We start from the raw sequence: 21,839 nt of genomic DNA on the forward strand, positions 1-21,839 counted from the left end.
CCTGGCTCAATCAGTCCTCCTGCCTCAGCCTCCCAAAGTGTTGAGATTACAGGTGTGAGCCACGGCGCCCAGCCTGGCATCCTTCCTTGTAAAGGCTCTAATCCCATCACGGGCCCCACCCTCATGACCTCAGCTAACCCCAATCGCCTCCCAGAGACCCCGCTGCCTCCTCTCATCAGCCTGGGGTCAGGGCTTCATCCCACGGATGCTGGGCACACTTCAGCCCACGGCACTGCCCTTAAGGAGCTGAGGGTCTGGTGGGGTGACTTGAGCAAAGGAAGGCATTAGGAAAACAACGGGGGCCACGGGAAATGACCACGAGCAATGCACTAGCAGGGACTGGTCGTCCCCTTTCAGTGGGGCAGGCTGGAAGGCTTCTCGGAGGAGGTGACTCGCCCAGGCTGGGGTCCAAGGCCCAGCGCCCCTCACTGGCTTTGAGACCTTGGAGAAGCTGCTGCCCTCTTTGATCTGGGCTTCGCAGCAGGGGTAAGACAGCCTAGAGGCAGTGCTGGAGATGAGGATGGCAAGTTGTGCCTCCCCAGGCAGGGCAGAGAGGACCCCCCCACCCCTCCGGGCAGGAGAGAGGCCAGGTGCCAGGTGTATGGGGGAAGGGGGAGGGTCTCATGCCCGCATTCCCATCCATGGACACGCAGAGGGCCTGAGACCCCTGCTCAGCTGCCGCAGGGTGTGGGACTCAGAGAGGAACAATCGCGCCCCTGCCCGCTCCTCCTCCACAGGGATATCTGGGCTGCTGGAGGGGCCTGTGCAGGGAGGAGCCAGCGCTGGGAGCACCCTGGGGCCTACACTCCCCGCTCCGTGGGGTGGGACTGAGCACCACTAGGTTGACCCTGCCTGCCAGGTCCCGGCACAGCCGAGGCCAGCCCGGTGTACAGCACGTGTTTAGGGTCTGGATTCCCAGCTTCCCACTGGCCTTGGGACCTCTGAGCCTGTCTTCTCATCCACAGACCCAGGCGTACAATTGGGAAAATCGGTATTTGCCACATTTGCAACAACTGCTGTGTGATCTGAGACCCTTCTCTAGGGCGGTCTCCACTTCCTGCCGCCACCCCTCCTCCTTCAGGGACTTTGTCTCTGTTTTTCACCCGGATCGGGGCTGCCTGCCCATGAACACATTCAGGCATGTGTCACCTGAACAGATTTTTAAAAAATTATTTAATTGTAATTTATTTGAGAGACACGGTCTCTCTCTGTCGCCCAGGCTGGAGTGCAGTGGTGCAATCACGGCTCACTGCAGCCTTGAACTCCTGACTTCAAGTGATCCTCCTGCCTCAGCCTCCAGGTGTGGGAAGAAAGGAGAGACAGACAGGGCAGTGGGGCTGGGGCCAGGCCTGGGCTTCCCACAGAGCCGGCCGGCGGGCGGGTGCTGACTGAGGCAGTGGGCTTGGAGAAGACGTTGGACTTTCTTTTCTCTTTCTAATAAATATTTCCAAATGTGCCTGACACAACAGTTACCATCTCTCCTGGCCTTGTGCATCTCTCTAGATGTCTTTTTTTCCTATGATGCCTACATTTGAACATCTCGCCAAATTTTTAGCCGATTAGATTCCGAGGGAACCTCAGCCTTCATTTCAGGCAAACAAGCAAATTTCAAGCCTCATTTTCTACTTCTAATAAGCATTTATCAAATTTACAGCTCTCATATACAATTCATCAGGTTAATGCCTTCGGAATATTCCTGCCTCCCTTTTGTGGCAATTTTCTTTTCCTGCGTTGCACCCTCGGCACTCTCTCTGACTTTGCTAAGCAAATTAGCACGTCAGCTTCCTGTCGGGTGAGGAATGGTTGGGCTACAGCAGTGAGAAGATGGGGCGAGGGGGCCTGGCCACCGTTAGCAGCCACAATGAGATTTTTTTTACAGCGTATAAAACATTGTGCCATCCTGAATCACAAAGTCCTAATTAAACACGAATCCTTTTCTGGGGGCCTGGCATTTAAATATGTGTAATAACATATTATTTCTCTCTTTAATTTCAAAAGCAATATACATGTGTATACACTAAAGAAAACTAGGAAAATGCTGAAAACAGGAGATGTAAACTCTGGCTCCACCATGCAAGAGAAGCTTGTCAGCATTTTAGAGCTTCTCCTTCTGGTCTTTTTTCTTCTTTTGACGATCGGCGTTTGTTTCAGGGTTGATATCACTCTTAAAAGAAACTTAAAAATGTAAGATGTAAGTTACATACAGAAAAGTTCACAAATCCTCACTGTGCACAGCTTAATGAATTTTCACAAGCACCCCAGTGAAGAAACAGAACAAAACCAGCTCCCCCCACCCCCCCGCCACCAGCCCCAGAAGTCTCCTGATGGTCTCTTTAGGTCACCTCTCCTCCACCTCAGGGTAAACATTACCCCGGCTCCTTCCAGCATAGCTGAATTTTGCCTGTGTTTTTATGTTGTATGAATGGAACCATCCATTATATACACATTCTGTCTGGGTGCTTCTGCACCTTGCACCTGTGAAATTCATTCATCCTTGTTAGATGTGATGGCAGTTCCTTCCTCTTCATTGCCGAATAGTATTCCCATGTAAGGCTGTACCCCTTCTCTGCTTGATGGCCTTTCAGGTTGTTTCTAGTCTGGGCTATCGTGGGTACTGTGAGCAGTGATGCACCTCCCTGCACGTGTATTTTGTAGAGGCATGTTGATATGTCTGTCCATCTTGAGAATGGACTTGTTGAGTCTGATCATTCACTGATCTCCAGCAGTTTCCAAGTTGCGGCCAGGTGCAGTGGCTCACACCTGTAATCCCAGCACTTTGGGAGGCTGAGGTGGGCAGATCACTTGAGCCCAGAAGTTTGAAACAAGCCTGGGCAACATAGTGAGACCCTGTCTCTAAAAATTATTTATTTTTAATTATCTGGGTGTAGTGAGACATACCTGTGGGCCCAGCTACTCAGGAGGCTGAGGTGGGAGGATCACTTGAGCCCTAGGGGGTCTAGGTTGCAGTGCACCATGATTGCGCCACTGCACTCCAGCCTGGTTGACAAAGCGAGACTCCATCATAAATAAATAAATAAATAAATTGCCACAGTCTAATAATAATAATAATAAGGGTGTGCTTTAATTGATTTAGTTATTCTCCTCTTTTTTTTTTTTTTTTTGGAGATGGAGTCTTTGTTGACCAGGCTGGAGTGCAATGGCGCGATCTCGGCTCACTGCAACCTCCACCTCCCAGGTTCAAGCGATCCTCCTGCTTCAGCCTCCCGAGTAGCTGGGATTATAGGCGCGTGCTACCATGCCCGGCTAATTTTTGTATTTTTAGTAGAGATGGGGTTTTACCATGTTGGCCAGGCTGGTCTCGAACTCCTGATCTCAGGTGATCCGCCCGCCTCAGCCTCCCAAAGTACTGGGATTACAGGTGTGAGCCCCCGTGCCCGGCCTCATCATTGTCTTCTTATTGAAAACTTTGGTGGCTTCCGGTTTTTTTCCTTCTCTATCAAGCAGCAATGGAAATCTTTGGCTGTACATGGTTTTCTGTCTGTGATTCTCTCCTTCTGGTAGGTTCTCAGGAGTGGGGCTGCTGGGTGAAAGTCACGCCATCCCTCACAGCCCTGTAGTGCTGTAGACTGAATTGGAACAAACCGTCTGTGCGGCAGGGTGCAAAAGTCCTGTCTGAGTCAGGGAAAGAATAACTGCCGTGTGAACTTTGTGTGAATGTATCTGTGTAACCCCAGTCAGGGTGAAGACCTAGAATGTTGGCGCCCCTCAGAGGGTTCTGGTGCTTTCTTTCTCGATCCCAGCGCTCTGTCATTCCTGATCGTAACAACCAGCATTCCTGGACAGTTGATTCTGGATTTGCCTGTTTCTGAACTTCCCACAAATGAAATCTTTGCATAGTTCTTCCCTTCTGACCTCGTTCTTCTGGCCAGCACTATCGGGGGGAGATGTACCCATTCATTGTGCTTGGTGCTGGTTCATTCTCATCACTGAAGAGTGTTCTGTCCTAAGAGGGCATCAAGGTCGGTTCCAGTTTGGGGCCGTGGTGAGCTCCCTTACATATCTCTTGCTTCACACATGTGGGACCCTCCCTGAGATTTACACCCCAGAGAACAGTCGCCGGCTCTTTCCCAAAGCGGTGATGAGGCTTTGCACCCTCAGGACAGCGGACGAGAGTTCCTGTTGCTCCACATCCTCCTTCCCCAGCGCCAGATCTGATGAGATGCCTGAAGCCTCACCGGTATGGCGGGTGTGTCCTGATATCTTACCAAGCTTTCATTTGAATTTCCCTGGCGAGTAATGCAGTTGAGCACGGGGTTTTTGGCCGTGTGGATGTCCTCATTTGTGAAATGCCTTTTCAAGATCTCTGCTCATTTTATGACTGAGGTGTCGGTTTTCCTTATTAATTCATCAGAGGTGTTTATGATTCTGAATGAGATCACGTTCTCTCAGAAGATAGCTATCGTGTAGTTCGTGTTTTAATACTTTGCACGATGTATGTGTGCGTGTGCGTGCGTGCGAGCGTGCGTGTGTGCGTGTGTGTGCTTGTGTGTATGTGTGTGCGTGTGTGCGTGCGTGTGTGCGTGCTTGTGTGTATGTGTGCGTGCGTGCGTGTCTGCGTGCGTGTGTGTGTGCGTGCTTGTGTGTATGTGTGTGTGTGTGCATGCATGTGTGTGCATATTTTAGAGACAGAGTCTTGATCTGTTGCCCAGGCTGGAGTGCAGTGGTAGGATCATGGCTCACTACACCCTTGTACTCCCTGGCTCAAGTGATCCTCCCACCTCAGCCTCCAGCGTAGCTGGGACTACAGGCACACTCCATCATGCCTGTCTAATTTTTTACATAAATTTTGTAGACACAGTGTCTTCTTATGTTGCCCAGGCTAGCTTTTCATAGTATATTTTTACGAGCAGAAATTCTTTATTTTTATGTAGTAATATTTATGAATATATTCTTGCATGAGTGGGAAGAAATTCTTCCCTGTCTGTCGGTCATCAATATATTTTTCTGGCTGGATGCAGTGGCTCGTGCTTGTAATCCCAGCACTTTGGGAGGCCGAGGTGGGAAGACTGCTTGAGCCCAGGAGTTCAAGACCAGCCTGGGCAACATGGCAAGACCCCTTCTCTAAAAAAGAATTAATGGGGCACAGATGTGCATGCCTGTAGTCCTAGCTACTTGGGAGGCTGGGGTGGGAGGATCACCTGAGGCTGAGAAGTTCGAGGCTGCAGTGAGCTGTGATTATGCCACTGCATTCCAGCCTGTGAAACAGAGTGAGACCCTATCTCAATCCACAAATATATATTTGTATTATGTATACATATTTTATCTTTTTATCTGCTTTATCTTTCAAAATGTACAGTTCTTCTTTTTGCATTTAGCTCTGTAATCAGCCTGGAGTTGACTTTATATGTGATGTGAAGCAGGTATTCAGTTTCATTTTTTCCCATATATATTCAATTTATTGAAAAGTTATGCCTCCTCTCTCTATTAAGGGCTGCCTCATGGGTCTGGATTTTTCTGTTCGTTCCATGGGCTTGTGTGTCTAATCTTATAATAATATCTCAACCACCATAGCTTTATAGTCAACTGTCATTATCTGATGGAAGAAGACCCATCCTCGGCTGGGCGCAGTGGCTCACGCTTGTAATCCCAGCACTTTGGGAGGCCAAGGTGGGCAGATAATGAGGTCAGGAGATCGAGACCATCCTGGCTAACACAGTGAAACCCCATCTCTACTAAAAATACAAAAAATTAGCCGGGCGTGGTGGTGCGTGCCTGTAGTCCCAGCTACTTGGGAGGCTGAGGCAGGAGAATGGTGTGAACTGGGAGGCGGAGATTGCAGTGAACCAAGATCACACCACTGCACTCCAGCCTGGGCGACAGAGTGAAACTCCATCTGGGGAAAAAAAAAAAAAAAAAAAGAAGACCCTATCTCACTCCACCTTGTTCTTTTTATTTAGTGACATTCTTGGCTTTTTATTCTTCCATATACATTTTAGAATTAGCTTGTCAAGTTCCACAAAAAGAAAAAAAAAAGGACTGTGATTTTGATTGAGATTGCCTTGAATGTATAAATTAATTTGAAGAGTGTTGATGTTTCATAAATGTTCATTTTCTATTCATTACAGATGTATAGAAATTCAATATATATTTGTATATGAATTTTATGCTAATATTTTATTAATTTTGGTAACATACATTCTTTTGGACTTTTTATGTACATAATCACATCGTCTGTGAATAGTGAGAGCTTCGTTTCTTTCTTTCTGAATCTTATAATTTTTGTTTCTTTTTCTTGCCTTATTGCAATGGCTGCAACTACTAGCACCATGCTGAATCAGAGTGGTGGCAGCAAGTATCCTTGGTTGCTCTTGACTGCAAAAAGTTCTAGCTGCACCGTGGTGTGATGTGCTGTAAGTTACACACATGTTAAGAGTGTTAGATCTGTATTGCCAAATGACTTTCCAAAAGAATTGTGCCAATTTCACCACAACCGTGCCAGCACTGCAATGCACTGCGATTTATTTTTAGTTTGGTGTTTTTGTTTTTTTAGATCATGTCTACTTTGATGGGCCCATGGTGTCTCATTGTATTTTCTAAACATTTGCATTTTCCTGATTATACGGGAGGTTGAGCATTGGGCCATACGTTTCATAACCACCTGTATTTTGTGTTTTATGTTTGTTCCTTTACAAATTTGTTTATATGCTGTTGATGTTTCCCTAATGAATTTGAATGAGTTCTTTACATAATGAAGATAGTTATCATTTATCTGTCACATTCGCCACAAATATCTTTCCCTGTCTGCTATACAGCTTTTAATTTGGGTTACTTTTTGTGTTCCTTTTTCTTATTTTTATTTGGTCAAATCTGCCTCCTTTTTCTTTTAAAATTTATTCTCTTCCTTCTGAGCTTGGAAAGCCTGTTTCCCTCCTGAGAACTGATAAGTATTGAATTCTGTTTTCTTCCAGCTTTTTTATGGCTTAATATTTCATATTTAACTGTTTACCCCGTCTGGAATTTGTGGGGCTGTGGGGTGTGAAGTGAGGAGTTAATTGCCGCTTGCAGTTTACCAGGGGATGGGGCCTCATTTGCACTTCCAAGTCTCTGGGCTCAGCTTCCTCTGTCGGCGCTGAGCGGGGGAGATTAAAGGAAGCAGGGAGGTGGCATCTTGTGCGCTGGGATTGATTGTGGAGCCCTAATTACCACGGGGACAATCCTACTGGCAGCCTCTGCCTGAGTTTCAGTCCAAAGCAAAGAACTCTCGGCCAAGTTTAGCCACATCCAGTGTAACCTTGGGGAGGTCTCTGTGTATGTTTGAGACTCTGTTTCCCGGTTTGTGAAATGTGGGTACTGATGACACCTGTCCTGTAAGGGCTGTCGCCGGGACTGTGTGCCGGGGGGTTTGTCCTGCAAAAAGCAAGGGGCTGGGTGGGCTCAGTACAAATCCTGGCTCTTCTGTGTGACCTTCGGCAAGAGGTGTCACTGCGGTGTGCCTCAGTTTCTCCATCTGAAAACAGGGATAATAAAGCTGGAGTTTCCACCTCCTCTTGGGGCTGGAGGATGATTCTGCAAGTCAGCCCACGGGAGGGCCTGGCGTTTGCGACAGGTGCACAACCGCTGTTGTTCTTGTTATGGCTGCCGCTCAGGAGAAGGGAGCCTGCAGCCGGGCATGGTGGCCTCTGGGTGGGGGACCCTGCCAGCTGTGAGTGGGCTGGTGGGTGGGGCCACGTCCTTTTCCCAGCGCCGATGGAGGCCATACTCTCCCCCTCCTCACCCCAAAACTGGGTTGTGAGGAATGGGCACCCAGAGACCCAGTCTCTTGGTCCTGATCCAGACAAAAGGACCAGCGTTGCCTGTAGAACCTACACTACACACACACAAGCACACAGACACTCACACATGCACACACAAGCACACATGTATACACACGCACATGGGCACACACTCGTGCATACAGTCGCACACACATGCACACATGCATGTGTACACGTGCTCACACACAGCCAGACCCTCCATAAACACATGGTGATACACACAAAGCCATGTGGGTCACTGGGTCTTGACTCCTCCCCACCCCAGGAGGCTCCACCCGTAGCAGTACTAGGTGGGGGTCAGCTTGGGGTCCTGAGTGTGACGTGGGGTACGCAGTCAGATCACCCACTGCCCTTGCTTGTGAGTCCCGTCTCCCTCACTCTGAGACCCCGCATCACATCACCCCTGCGAGGTCAGTGCCAGGCCTGGGCACCCCTCCCCAGCCAGGTGCCCAGCCCCCCAGTGCGGGGGCAGGGACTTGAGTGGGAATGTCCCCTGCCTGCTGAGGGCCTGCCTGCTGTATGCTGGGGTGTGGGCTGGGCAGGCCCCACACCAAGGGTCAGCCCTGTCCACGAGGGCTCAAGGTCAGCTTAGAGCCTCATGGAGCTTCCGGCTGGAGAGAAGGCAGCCGTGTGTGTCCCCATCAGAATGTGGAGATGGGGACAGTGAGGATGGGCCCTGAACGGAGGAGCCAGCCTGGGCGGGTCTGCGAGAGGCTCCCAGGTCGGGGGCACAGGAAGTGCAGAGGGCAGAGGTGGGGACCTGCTGTGGGGGGAGGGCGTATTGGAGAACAGAGGGACACCCAGTAGCCAGAGGGCAGAGCCCACAGGAGGTAACAGCCTGAGGGCTGCACATCACACCCACAGGGCCCAGGGGTGGGCAGCATGGAGATGCGGGGTGGCAGGGACCCTGGGCGGGGCGGCACAGCTGTGTGGGAGGCTGGGCTGCTGGCATCAGCAGGCGCCCCTCCTCCCCACCTCGCTAAACAATCATGGCACAAAATATGCAAATGGTATAATTACTGTTATTTGTTTTGCTGATATAAGTGTTTGAAATGCAAATGTCAAGTTTGGGCGCCTTCATTTTTCCAACCCTCTCACCCGGACATTTGCAAGTTGATGAGTTGTTCCTTGTCCTGCAAGGAGGAGGAGAGGCCCCCACCCCCAACCGCCAGGGTGCCAGGGGAGTGAGTCCAGTGCAGCAGCCGCCACCACCTGCCGGAGGGCACTGCTGGGCCCCACTTCTGACGGCACACAGTGGGCACCTCAGACGGCAGACCTCACAACCTCACCGTGCACCTGTGTGATCAGCCGCTCGGAGCCTCAGTTTACCCTCGCCTCTGGAGGCTGCTCTCCCTCTGGGCCCCTGCCCTTTCTGGCCCTGCCCTTTCTGGCTCATGGCAACTCAGTGGATAGCTTTGGGCCTCGGTTTCCCATCCACAACATCCTGCACAGATTCATTGCCCTTCTGTAAAGTAGAGTCTTAGTGTCCCAGGATGGTCCTCGGGGAGGTCTGATGAGCCCCCGAATATCACAGACAAAACTGCCTGTGTATTTTCCAGGGTGGGTTCTTAGCTTTGACCCCTCCAGCCCAGTGGTCTCTGAGGCTCCCCAGCCTGCGGTTCCAGACGAGATTGAACTGTGAGCCTGCACCCCGACAAAGGGATGGTCACGATCGTCCTTGTTCTACAGGAAGGGAAAGTGAGGCACAGCATTTCAGGGGTTTGTCAAGGTCACGGCAGTGGTGGTGTCGCTGAGCTGCCAGTCTAGCCTCCCTCTGGGTTCCTCCTCCGAGCCACCGCAGACCACATACAAGGGCAGGAGCCACCACTTCTTCAAAACCCAGCAGCTGGCTGGGCATCGTGGCTCACGCCTGTAATCCCAGCACTTTGGGAGGCCGAGGTGGGTGGATCACGAGGTCAGGAGTTCAAGACCAGCCTGGCCAAGATGGTGAAACCTCATCTCTACTAAAAATACAAAAATTAGCCAGGCATGGTGGTGGGTGCCTGTGATCCCAGCTACTCGGGAGGCTGAGGCAGAGAATTGCTTGAACCCCGGAGGCAGAGGTTGCAGTGAGCCGAGATTGTGCCACTGTACTCCAGCCTGGGCAACAGAGTGAGACTCTGTCTCCAAAAAAAAAAAAAAAACCAGCAGTTCCACATCCTCCAAGTCCCACCGTGCACTGCTGCCACCCACACCACCCTGAATCTCCATGACATGCAAATCTGGGTGTGCCCCCCCGCCCTCCGCCGCCTTCCCAGTGCAGCCCCTGGGCCAGCAGCTGCTGCGTGTTAGATCACCAGTGACCGCACAAATGCCTGATCGATGCTGGCTGTTCAGAAGCATGGGTTTCTAGCAGCAATGCAAGGGCCACTGTGAGGTTGTCTAATCACCTTCATTCCTATAAAGTGCACAGCCCCAGAGAGACCACCCTCCAGGCTTGGCTGGCTTCTACTGAGTGGATGAGTGGGCCCCTGCACCCCACTTTGTGTCCAGCCCCTTGGCTGCCATGCGTTGGCAGGTGCTAGGCGGGATGTTGGGTTAAAGCTTGGGCTGTGCCTGAGGTGGTGCGTTGGATGCCTGGGCCCAGATGTGTCTGAGTGAGCCTTTGTGGAGAGCGATGGGTGTGCCTGTGTGCGTTGAGCGTGCATGCCTCTGTGTGTGCATGCATGTGTGAGTTCATGTGTATGTGCACACATGTGCAACACACGTACATGTGTACATATGCGTGCACGCACACACGTGTCTGTGTATACACACAGTCTGCTTGTGATGCTAATGAAGAGTGAAAAGCTCCAGGGCAGGTGCCCTGACGTGCACACCGTGCCCAGCACACGCGTGTGAGAACGTGCAGAGCCCGCTCCCAAGGGGTCTGGGCCTCTGCTCACAGTGACACGGTGGTTCCGTGATGTCTGGCTGTTCCGCTTTTGGATGGCTTTGCTGGAAAGTCCAAGAGCAGCTGGAAATCCGCGTCCTGGCCCGACCCCTCCACGTGACTGCAGGCTGGCCGCACACGCCTGTCTCCTAGTCTGTAACATGGAGTGCTTTGCAGAGCTGGGCTGAGTATACAGTAGGCACTCCACAAGCATGCATTCCTGCCTCTCCCTGGGGCTTTGCAGGAGGCTGGTGGGCAAATGCCCTGCATCGCAGCATCTGCCCTCCCAGCGCGGGAAGCAGGGGCAACCCTGGGGCTGATGGATGCCCTGGGAGAGGCCGTGGGCAGGACCAAGCAAAGGAAGCGGGCACGGGCTGGGTAGATGGCAGGGGGGCTCGTGGGGCAAAGGCCTGGGGCAGAGCGGGTGTGAGCCTGGAAGCCTCCTCTTATTTTATTTCAGTTACCTTTTCCAACACAGGTTCAGCCTCATTAGCATATTCAAATACACACCATTATTATTTCAATTAGTGGTTAAGTAATTATCTCTAACTGATGAGCATCCCCCCACTTCCCCACGTATTTTTTTTTGGTTATTTACATCTGCTTCTAACCCACAATTTTAGGTAATTACATGCCATTCACTCATCTATTTGCACACACACACTTCCGCCAGCGACAGGTTCCTGTTTGCCTTCTAGCACTTGCTCTGGCCCTGGAGCTGTGGGAGCGGGGCACAGGCAGACAGACCAGGGGGCCCCTCCTGGCCCCCACCAGGGCCTCCTGAGGCTCCCTCAGCCTCCAGGGGCGCAGGTGCGGCAGAGCCCAGTGCCAACCCCCTGCCTCCACACCAACCTCGAGAAGCCCTTTGCACCCAGAACCCCCCTTTGTCTTGCAGACACCACCTCCTCTGGTCCCTGCACCCCACCAGCACCCTACAGCACTTCCCCCTCCCCCCCCGCCCTCCAGGTGCAAAGGCATCATTCATGGGGCTGGGTTCTGCACCACACCCCAGCTTTGCAACCCTGGCAGGATGACTTCCCTTCTCAGCCTCAGTTTCCCTATCTGCAAAATGGGGATCAGGTGCCTCCTCGTGGTGAAGGAAGCAAGTATGCTGGTGAAATGAGATGAGGCCTGGAGAATCCTCAGCACCAGGGCTGGGTGCACAAAGCTTCCTGGGATTGATCCAGTGGGTAGATGAATGACCTGACCTGTGGGCAGCATAGTTCTCTGACCAGCCCAAGGTCTCTTGCTCAGCAGACCAGCACAGAGCTGGGCTTGGGCCTGAGGCTTCTGCCTTCTGACTTAGTTTCCTTCTCGGTCATTGGCCTGGCCTGGCACTTGGCATCCTCTGCTCCCAGGCAGTTGGGGTGGGAGGTGCCAGGGAGAGGGCCCTGCCAGTGGTGGAGCAGTTCTGGTGAGCATGCCCAGGGTCTCTACCTAATCAGTCCAGCTGTTGTTTCATCTGCCTTCACCTCGTGGAGGGATGTTGGATGCGATGTGCCTGGAAGGTTCCCATGGACCCAGCCGCCCCAGAGGTGAGCCCCACCTTTACCCCAAACACCTGGGCGACCGCCAAGTGACTAGAGCTGGAATTGGTTGCAGTGACCGCAGGTCTGGCAACTCCCTCGGTCTGCAGTTCAGTTCATATCTTGCATCTGCTGTTGGCTCCTTTCCCCTCTATCCCGGCTGGCACATGGCTCCGTGTGTCAGCCTGCTCTGTGTGTCAGGAAGTCCCCAGCCTCTCTGATTTGTTCTTGAGGTGTGACGTACCTGCAGTCCGAAACGTGTGACTGACAGTTGGTGGCTCCGGCAGATGGGGTCTTCCAGCAGCTGAGACGGCTGCAGGAGGTGGTGCTCCATCTCTCCTCACCCTCCTCCCCTCTGTCTCTGTGCAGGTGCAGCTGCCTTGGCGACCATTTGTCCTACAGTTTGTCCGGACCCAGGCTGTCCTTCTGTGTGCTGGAATGAGGCGAACATGTCTTTGAGCCCAGCAGGGAGGAATCCTCCAGCCTATTCCTCGCTGGTGCACCAGGTCGTTGGCGGGCCCTGACACGCAAGTAAGCCATGCTCTTGTTCCTCATGCTCTCCGCAGGGGGTTGCAGAGAAGGGGGACAGGAACAATTCCTAATGACCTGTGAGTAGGTGTGCCTGGAAGGAGATGGAGACAGAGCCAGGTGTCCTGCAGAAATAAGCGTTTCTTAGGGGTTGACTCTTGTTCAGTGGTGCTGCCCTCAGATGAAGGGAGTGGCCTCGGAATTGGACAAAAGGAGGCTGGGGCTGCCGGGGGACCCGGAAATGGTCTAAGTAGGTGGTGGCCATACTCGGGGTATGCCCATTATCCTTCCCTGACAAGCCAGGATCAGCCCTGAGGATTAGAGGAGACTTTATCTTCCACCACTTTTGTGAACAGACATGGTCCAGTGTTTTAGCGTAAAACCACGATGTGAATAACATGGCATAGGTCATATAGGTTAATATTGACTTGCAGTATGTATTTGAAACAGGTTCTTGTCTGGAAAAATATATACAAATGTTGAATTGAATGCCTAGGTGAATAGGGGGGTGGAGGTCTCCATCCCAATGGCTTGCCAGATCTTTTGGTGACCCAGTTATGCTGTGTCTTTTCTGAGTTTCATCCTGCAGTGGGAAGGTAGCAGGACAAGTTCTTTTTCTGCAGCATTTTTCAGAAATAGCAGATACGTCCTCTCTGAGCAACTGTACTTTGGATTTGGGCAACTGTACTTCACCCTGTTCTGGGACTCCAACTCGGCAGTTTTCAAATTTAGCAGGTCCTGTTATGTAGTTTCTTTGTCTAATAGAGCTCGGTTGTAATATCTAACTTGACCAGAAGGAGGCGCTATTGTTAAGTGACACAGTATACTGAAAAGTCTGGATTTTAGACTGTGGGTTTCCTCAATAAATAGCTTGTCTTCCATATTAAAGAGTTCTATACATTGAATTTATTTAAAGTGGTTGTGTTGCTTATGTTCTGCCAATTCCAATTGACCACAAGAGGAAGGCATCTGGGAATTTTCGGGTTCTCTCCTTCATTACATGGGGGGACAGACAATCTGTCTAGAACCTCCCAAGGCTTGCCTTTTTCTGCTGGTGGTCAGATGGTTCCCCAGACCTCTCCGCAGCTTTTAGAGGGAGGTGTCTCAGGAAGACAAGTTGAACTGGACTCTGGGGAGGGATCCTAGAGGACCTCGTTTCCCAGGCTCTATCCTGCCCCCTCACCCCTGCCACTATGGCCTTATATGAAAGCCTCACCAGGACTTGGTAGGGAGGGGTTCCACGCACAGCATTGGCCCTGCCAACAGCTTGTAGCATCTCCAATTTGGGAAGCCCTCAAGTCTCATCCATTGCAGCTGTCTCATGTTATAGGTGGAGAAACTGAGGCCCAGGGGGGCCACATAGTGATTCAGAGTCAGATCGGGGCCATAGGTCTCCTCTAACTCACAGGCCAGTGTTCGTTTCTCCACGTCTTTCTCCTTCCTTCCCACAAAGGCTGGCAGGCGATGGGGTCCCCAGGGCAGGCTGCTCCCTGCCCAGGCCCCAGCCCCTGGTCCACCACTGCTAACAAGCTCTGTCCTGCTCTGCTGCCTTGAATATTGCCTAGAATATTAGGGGTGCGAGGCACCATTGGGATCATGAACTCAACTTTCTTGTTGTATAGATAAGGAACTTGAAGCCCAGAGAAGGGAAGGGACTCACTCCCGAGACCACCCAGCAAAATCTTCACAAAGTGGGGGCGAGGTCCCAGGTGTTCCAGGCCCCCAGCCTGGAGTTCCCTGCGGCAGGGCAGGCTTGCCCCCCCGAGCCAGGATCAGCAGGGATTCAGACGCCAGCCCCTACCTGGTGCCATCTGTGGTCTTCCTGCTCCCCAGTGGGATAGTCCCTCCTTCCCATCTGGGATCCCTCCAAGCCCTGCTGACCTCGATACCACCTTTGTATTTCAGGAAAGATACCCTTCCCCTTGGGAATATGTGGGCCAGTCTCCAAGCGGCTGTGTCTCCAGAGTGGAGTGATGTCCTCCCTGTGTGCAGACTGTGTTCCATGTGGGTCTGTCGGTTGGCCTAGAAAGTGGAAATGAGGGAATGAACCCGGGGTGGGTCCACTGCGCAGGGGTGGGTGGTAGCAGCTGCCACTGAGGCCAGCCTGTGGGACCCCTACTCAGCCTGTGCCCCAAACATCCAGAGGCCAGAGGAGGGGAGGGGAGGGAGGGGCAGGGGGTGTGGGAAGAGGAGGAGATGAGACAGGAACAGAGAGACCCAGAAAATATAGAGACTTCCAGAAAAAGGAGGAGACAGCCAGAGGCTCAGAGAGACATGGGAAGGAAAAACCTTGAAGAGAGAGTGGGAGAGTGAGAGAGTGAGCGAGAGAGCGAGCGAGCAAGAGAGAGAGAATGAGAGCGAGAGAGAGCGAGGGGAGAAAGCACACTCAGAAACGGAAATCCCAGTTTTCAGTTCTTCATGTATTCATCCAGTTTGTGCTGATCCCCTACCGGAGCAAAGCCCTGTGACAGTGACCTGCACCTGCCCCTCTGTGGGCGACAGTGTCCCCACCTGAAATGTGAGGGTGTCCCCACAGACCCTCTCTCAATGGGGCTTCCCTGGGCTGGGAGCTCTTGGGAAGACAGGGCAGTCTGGGGGAGGGGGCGGCAGCTCGGACCGTGCCAGGAGCCCAGGAACCCCCTGGCCTCCAGACTGAGACCCACATTGTGGCAGACAGAACACAGAGGCCCACAGGGCTGCGGCAGAGTGCGGACAGTTAGGGTGAGGCCAGCAGACTGGGCTGTGCGGACCCCAGGCCATTGCACAGCCGTTGGGGATGGAACAGTGGTTGGGAGGCGTGAGCTGGGCTTTGCTTGAGATGCCCAGCAGCAGCAGCTATGAGCCTTCCCTCTCTGTGTCTTTTCATGTGGGGGTCCCTTTGCCTGGAACACCCTGTCCCCCAAGTTTGTCTGTTTCTTTTCTTTTTTTTTTTTGAGAAGGAGTCTCACTCTGTCGCCCAGGCTGGAGTGCAGTGGCCTGAGTAGCTGGAACTACAGGTGCCCGCCACCACGCCTGGCTAATTTTTTGTATTTTCAGTAGAGACGGGGTTTCACCCTGTTAGCCAGGATGGTCTCGATCTCCTGACCTCGTGATCTGCCCGCCTCGGCCTCCCAAAGTGCTGGGATTACAGGCGTGAGCCACCGGGCCCGGCCTTCTTCTTTTTTTATTTATTTTTTTTCTTTTTTTTGAGATGGAGTCTTGCCCTGTCACCCAGGCTGGAGTGCAATGGTGCAATCTCGGTTCACTGCAACCTCCGCCTCCAATTTTCAAGTGATTCTCCTGCCTCAGCCTCCTAAGTGGCTGGGATTACAGGCACCTGCTGCCATGCCCGGCTAATTTTTGTATTTTCATTAGAGATGGGGCTTTGCCACGTTGGCCAGGCTGGTCTCAAACTCCTGACCTCAAGTGATCCGCCCACCTCAGCCTCCCAAAGTGCTGGGATTACAGGTGTGAGCCACCACACCCAGCCTTTCTCTCCTTTTTAAAAGTCAGACCACCTCTGCCCTGCTGGGTTTTGGATGTGAAATGCTGGGCAAGTCATCTTCTACCTCTGACCTCCCTCTTTTATCTCTTATCTTTTATCAGGACAGCTTCAAGTCCCTGCCCACATTTTATCTATAAAATGGGGAAAATAAGGCCCCTTGGGAGGGAAGCGTTCAGTGGGATGTGTAGACCACCTGGCATCAAGTAGATACTCATTCGACCGCCCTGGGTATTGCCCTGAGCATGGAATGGGAACTCAGCAGTCTCCGGAACACCGATGCTCCATCCATGTTAGTTCTTTCCTTCCTCCCAGAGATACCTGTCCTTCCATCCCAGCCCAAGTTTAGGCTCCTCCAGGCTCACCGCAGCCTGGTGGGATCACCCCAGCCCCATAGCCTCTGGAGTCCTCGCCAGGCATGAAATCTCCGTCTTCTCTCTCGTTTCAGCCCCAGGCTGCAGGCTCTGTGCTGTGAGCCTCAGAGCCCGGCAGGTGGGAGACAGTGCATAAATGTTTGTTGAATGAGTAGATGGGATGCTTCCCAGCCCGGACCACCTCAGAAGGCAGGTGGCAAGACAGATGGGCACTGGCTCCTGCGCGGTCTGACGGTGGAGGCAGCCGCTCCCCTGAGTCTTCCTCAGGAACTTGGGGTAGGACGCATTGTTTCCGAGATCCCTTCTAGAGACATCCTTTTGTCACTCAGTGAGTTGAAGTTTCCTAGCTTCTAATGTCCCTGCCCCCCTCTCCTCCACTTCCTGCGTTCAAGGCCTGGTCCCTAGAAGTTGCTTTTATCCAGGCAGTGATTGAGAGTCTAGAAGGGGCTGTCTGGTATCCTGTGACCCTGGGTGACCTTGGCTGGACTCGTTCAGCACCAGGGAGAAAGGCCGGCGGCTGTGACAGGAGGCAGAGACCTGTTCAAGACAGCAGGGCCTGGGAGCCCACGGAGGTGAGCCCAGACCCTCTCTGCAAGCCCCTTCCCCTCCGTAGGTCTCAGTTTCCCTCTCTGGGGAGTGGGGGCAATGCCCTTGCCAGCAGAGGTGCTGCTGAAGTGCAGGGCTGGCATCCCAGCGACTCGCCCAAGGCCACCTCGCCAATCACTGCACCCCGCGTGCCACTCCCCCAGCACTGCTGCACACCCGGCTCCCCTCCCCCACCTCTCCAGGAGCAATTATTTATCTGCCAGAGGGTGACAGGCGGCTGTGGCTGGCGTGTTGAGCCGCCGTCCAGAGATCAGCTGGCGGCTGCTGAGCAAACAGCGCGAGCTAATCAGCAAAAGGTCACACCGGCTCCCGGAGCCCCCGCATTTGATGTCGTGCCTCACACGGGTGGGCTGGAAGGAACCTGGGACATTGAGTTAGTGGCTCAGTGACCAGGTCAGCTTCAAGTCACTGCCCACAGCTCATCGCCCAGTTGACCAGCCTATGCCTCTGAGGCTGCATCTTCTAGAGATTCCCCAGCCCCAAGGGAAACCCATCCCCTCTCTCCAGGCGGAACAAACCCTCTCACGACAGAGGCTCAGCCCCCAGCATGCGGAGGGGCCAGGCTTAAGCACCCCAGCCCTGCCCGCTCCCCCTGCCCGGGACAGACTGTCCCTCAAAGCAGCAGTGCAGGGCTGGGCAGCATCCCCACCAAAGCTGTCCGTTCACCACCCCCCACACCACCTACCGCCTTCCTCTAAATCCATTCACTTTTTAAAAACTTAAATACGTTTATTTAAAAGGGAAGCTTTATAGCACTACTACAAATGGAAAACAAGCTTCTCTTGCCATAAATAGAATTCATAATCATAAAAATAAATTCAGTGGAAACAAAACAATGTTATTAAATTCTAGTTGGATGCTGTAGCCCCAGGGGAGGCTCAGAGGCCAAGGCCTGCTATTGCTTTATTAAAAAGGGAGAGCAGTAAGTGTGCAGAGGTGTTCAAGACTCACCAACCCTGATCTGAGACTTTCTTCTTGTGGTAATCAAGAGTTTTAAAGTGAGAGTAACTTTGTCATAAAATGATTCAGTAGCATTTTATGCTGTGTCAGCTAGGGACTGAATTTGGCTGTACAAGACAAACCTAAACACTGCATGGTTGAACCCCACGTGGGGGTAATTTTTCTTATGCAAAGAGGGCAGCAGTGGAGCTGGTACACAGCCTAAGGGGGTTGTCAATGGCCCAGGTTCCTTGTAGCTTCCTGCTCTGCCGCTGCGGACGTTTGTCCTCATGGCCTCAGGATGGCTGCCACACCTCTGGCCATTGTATCTGCATCCCAGGCAGGAAACTGGGAAGTGGGGTAGAGGTGAAGTAGAAGGCAATACACCAGCTAAGTCTGTTCCTTGTCATTAGGAAGGTAGCAGCCAACACCTGAGCCGTTCTCTTGCCCACGGCAGTCACTGCTGCCTTTGGGTTGGTGCTTACTATATGTCTTATTCGTTTGCCAGGTAGTTGTTTGGCACCTACTAGTTGCCAGGCAATAGACCTTGTCCTGGTGGCATTCACAAGGTTGCATGCTGGCATTTGTGAGATGAGCCACGGCCCATTCTGGGGCATCCTCCAGGGGTGTCCCTTCCCCCAGCCTGGGTTCTCCCTGCTTCCGCCTCCACCCCACACCTGGCTGCTTCTCCTCACAGGAGCCCAGCACAAGGGCACCCCCTGCCTCCATCCTATCGCTCCTCTGCACACACCTGGGACTGCCCAAGCCCAGCCTGGACGGAGTCGCCCCGTGGGCCACCCTGGATGAGAAGGGAGCTGTTCCTTTCTCCTCCCCAGCACCTGGGTCTCCTGCCCACTTCTGCCTCCCGGAAAGCCTCTTCCCCGCCGCAATCAGCCTCCTCCTGCAGGCAGGCCAGGCTGCAGAGATCCAGCTTCTGCTCCTAGATTTTCATTTGTCTTTTAATTTCCTCCTGTAATTTACATCCTGTGACTCCTGTAACTTAATTAGCAGACAGAAGGCATGGCTGCAGATGCCCAGCCCCCTGCCTCTGGCCTCTCCCGCTGGGCAGGCCCTGGAGATTCCCTCCTCCCCCTGCGTCAGGGCTCCTGAAGGCTGCCTCTGGCCCCAGTTTGCCCATCCCTGCCCCAGAGTTTGTCTTTCAGCCTGAGCTCTGGTCTCCTCCCCTCATAGACCCTACCCCCGACTTTGAACTCTGGCCTCTGACCCCTGGTCTCTGACCTGCTCTTTGGCACCCAGCAGGAGGGATCTGTCCCAGGCCCAGGTTTAACTGTGGGCACCATTGCCCAACAGCTGTGCACACAGAGGCAAGTCATGTAACCTCTCTGTGCTCCTCCTCAGTGAGTTGGGGGTGAGGGTCTGTGAGTAAGTGAATGAGAAGCCAAGAGCCCTCTCAGCTGTGCCTGCTCCTCTTCCACTTGTTCCCATCCCCTGCTCACCCCAAGGTCCTGCCCACCCCAGGGTTCTGCCCACCCTGAGGTCCTGCCACCCTGCAACCCAGCCTTGGCTTGAGCTAATTCCAGGTTTCCCTGCTGGTCCCACAGCCAGAGGGTCTAGGGTCATCATGCTGTGTGCTGTGGAGGCCCAGGCCCCAGGGGCTCACACAGCATCTGGTGAGGTGATGGCCTGGGTAAAGTCTGAAGCCCTCTTGGGGCCCTGGCATGTGCCTGGTGAGCCCTCTGGGCAGGTGCCACTGAGTCTTTCTCCCCCATCCTCCCTCCAGAGCCTTAGCTGCCTTCCTTCCTGCCGCTGGACGTGGGCGTATGTCTATGTGTGCATGCGTGTTTCCGTGCCCCAGGCTGGCCCAGCTACGTGCCTGCACAGGTGTGATCCCCAGGTCCCCTGCATGTGCAAGGATATCCGCATTCTGCACACACAGGTGTAGGCATCCCTGTGCATACATGTCGCGTGATGACCCCTGGGGGCTGCATGCCTATCATAGCCGTCCCCTCCCCCTGCAAACTCAGCCCCAGTGACTCACAGCCAGGGCTGCAGCCGCACTCCCCCAGCCTCACCCGGGAAACTGTGAATCCAGCAGCTAAAGTGGGTCAGAGAGCGTGCAGGGGAACTGGAGGGCCTGGGGAGGAGGCCAGCGCCAAGGCCTGGCTTGACGGCAGCCATGGATGGGGAGAGGAGAGGAAGGAGAGTCGGGAGAAGAGGAGGATCTGCAGGGGCCAGGGCGCAGGCGGCCGGCATGGGGCATGGGAGCCAGAGGGAAATTAGCAGGCAGGACTGCTGTTTTTTCATAGCAATGATTTGATCTGGAGAGACGTGGCCCAGAGCTCAAGGAGCTGCTTCTCTGTGAGAGTGTGTAGGAGGGAGGAGGGGGAAAGGCGTGGAAGGAGAAGGACACATTTACTGAGCACCTTCTAGATGCAGCCTCTCTGTAACACCACAGCCCTGAGCGATGGGCGTCAGTGGTGCTGCCGCACGCAGGAAATAGAGGCAGACAGGGGCCGTGCATCTGCCCAGAGCCGGAGCCCAGGAGAGCCGCCCACACTCCAGTGTCGCAGCCTTGCTGTTCTCTGCATGGAGATCACAGGCACCTGGAGCAGCCCGTGGGGCTCTCTGCCTGCCCTAGCTTAGGCTGCTCAGGACGTTGGAGCATCCTGGCCTCGCCGCTTGCAGCATGGCCCTGAGATGCCATGAGCACCTCAGTGGGCCGCAGTTCCAGGCTTGCTCAGCTGACACTCTGAGACTCTGGGACACCCAGGAAGGGACAGGTGGAGGTAGGCAGTGTGCCCAGTCTGCAAGCACATGCTACAGTCCTACTGTGTGCTCCACTCAGAGGAAGGTACGGGGGAGCTGGAGCCTTAGCTGTGCCCTTGGGATCCCAGGCCTGGCTGGGGATGTGGTTCATGGGGGGGCCTGACCCTCCCAGAGAGGAACAGTGCATGCATGCAGACCTCAGAGAATCAGACAGATCAGAGTGGCCTTCTAGGAAGGAAGAGTGTGTGGAACTTAGAGGGGCACAGGGGGCTTTTGGGTGTGAACAGTGGCGTCTCCACCACGCGTGGCATTTGCAGCATATAGGGATGGCCAGGGTGGGGCTGTGGTGCCAGGGTGGGCATGTCAGGGACAGATTGCAGGGGAGGAGGAAGTTGTAGTCCTGCTTCTCCTCCCTTCCCCCTATGCGCAGAGTACCTCCAGATTGTGCCAGGCCCCCTCCCTTGTAATCTGCTCCTCTGAGCGAGAAGCCTCTCATCTGTATTAGGTAGGACAAGCTGTTGAAGAACGGTAGTTTAAATAAGATAGAAGTTTATTTCTCTTTCACAAACAGCCAGAAGTCAGGGCCCAGGGCTGGTAGGGTGGCTCTGTCACCATTACCTTCAATTTCCATGTCTGGAACCAAAGTGGCTGCTCCCGCTCCCACCATCACATCTGCATCCCAGCTGGCAAGGAGCATGCATGCCCATTCCTTTTAAGGAAGTCGTTCACCAGTGGAACACTTCAACTCCACTCACGTCCTGTTGACTAGAATGTGGTCCTACCTGCAAGGGCAGCTAGAAATGTAGTATTTAGGTGGGTCCAGCTTAAATTTGGAGTTCAATTAGTAAAGGAGGAAGAGGAGAATAGGGACCAACGAAAGGTCTTGGCCACTCATTCCTCTGGACACCCTGGGGCCGCAGTACCTTGTGGGAAGAAGGGAGAGTGGGTCACCCTCAGCGGGCCTGGCTGGAGAATGGGAAGTAGCGTCGGGGGTGACTGACCTATCCACAG

General features: G+C 53.5%; 1 protein-coding gene across 3 annotated transcripts in view; it reads left to right on the forward strand.

Annotated features, from left to right (window-relative positions):
- The window catches only part of ELFN1 (extracellular leucine rich repeat and fibronectin type III domain containing 1), an 83,408-nt gene that overhangs the window by 31,755 nt on the left and 29,814 nt on the right, over positions 1-21,839 (forward strand). For 2 of the 3 annotated variants that reach the window (XM_054496212.2, XM_054496211.1), the window contains exon 2: positions 12,543-12,704. The gene's annotated coding sequence lies outside the window, so the exon portion shown is untranslated. Of the gene's footprint in view, positions 1-12,542; positions 12,705-17,074; positions 17,129-21,839 lie in introns of those variants that run through there. The other variant, XM_054496213.1, reaches the window with a different exon arrangement.

The sequence above is a fragment of the Pongo pygmaeus genome, chromosome 6 (genome assembly GCF_028885625.2).
Source record: "Pongo pygmaeus isolate AG05252 chromosome 6, NHGRI_mPonPyg2-v2.0_pri, whole genome shotgun sequence".
NCBI classification, from domain to species: domain Eukaryota; kingdom Metazoa; phylum Chordata; class Mammalia; order Primates; family Hominidae; genus Pongo; species Pongo pygmaeus.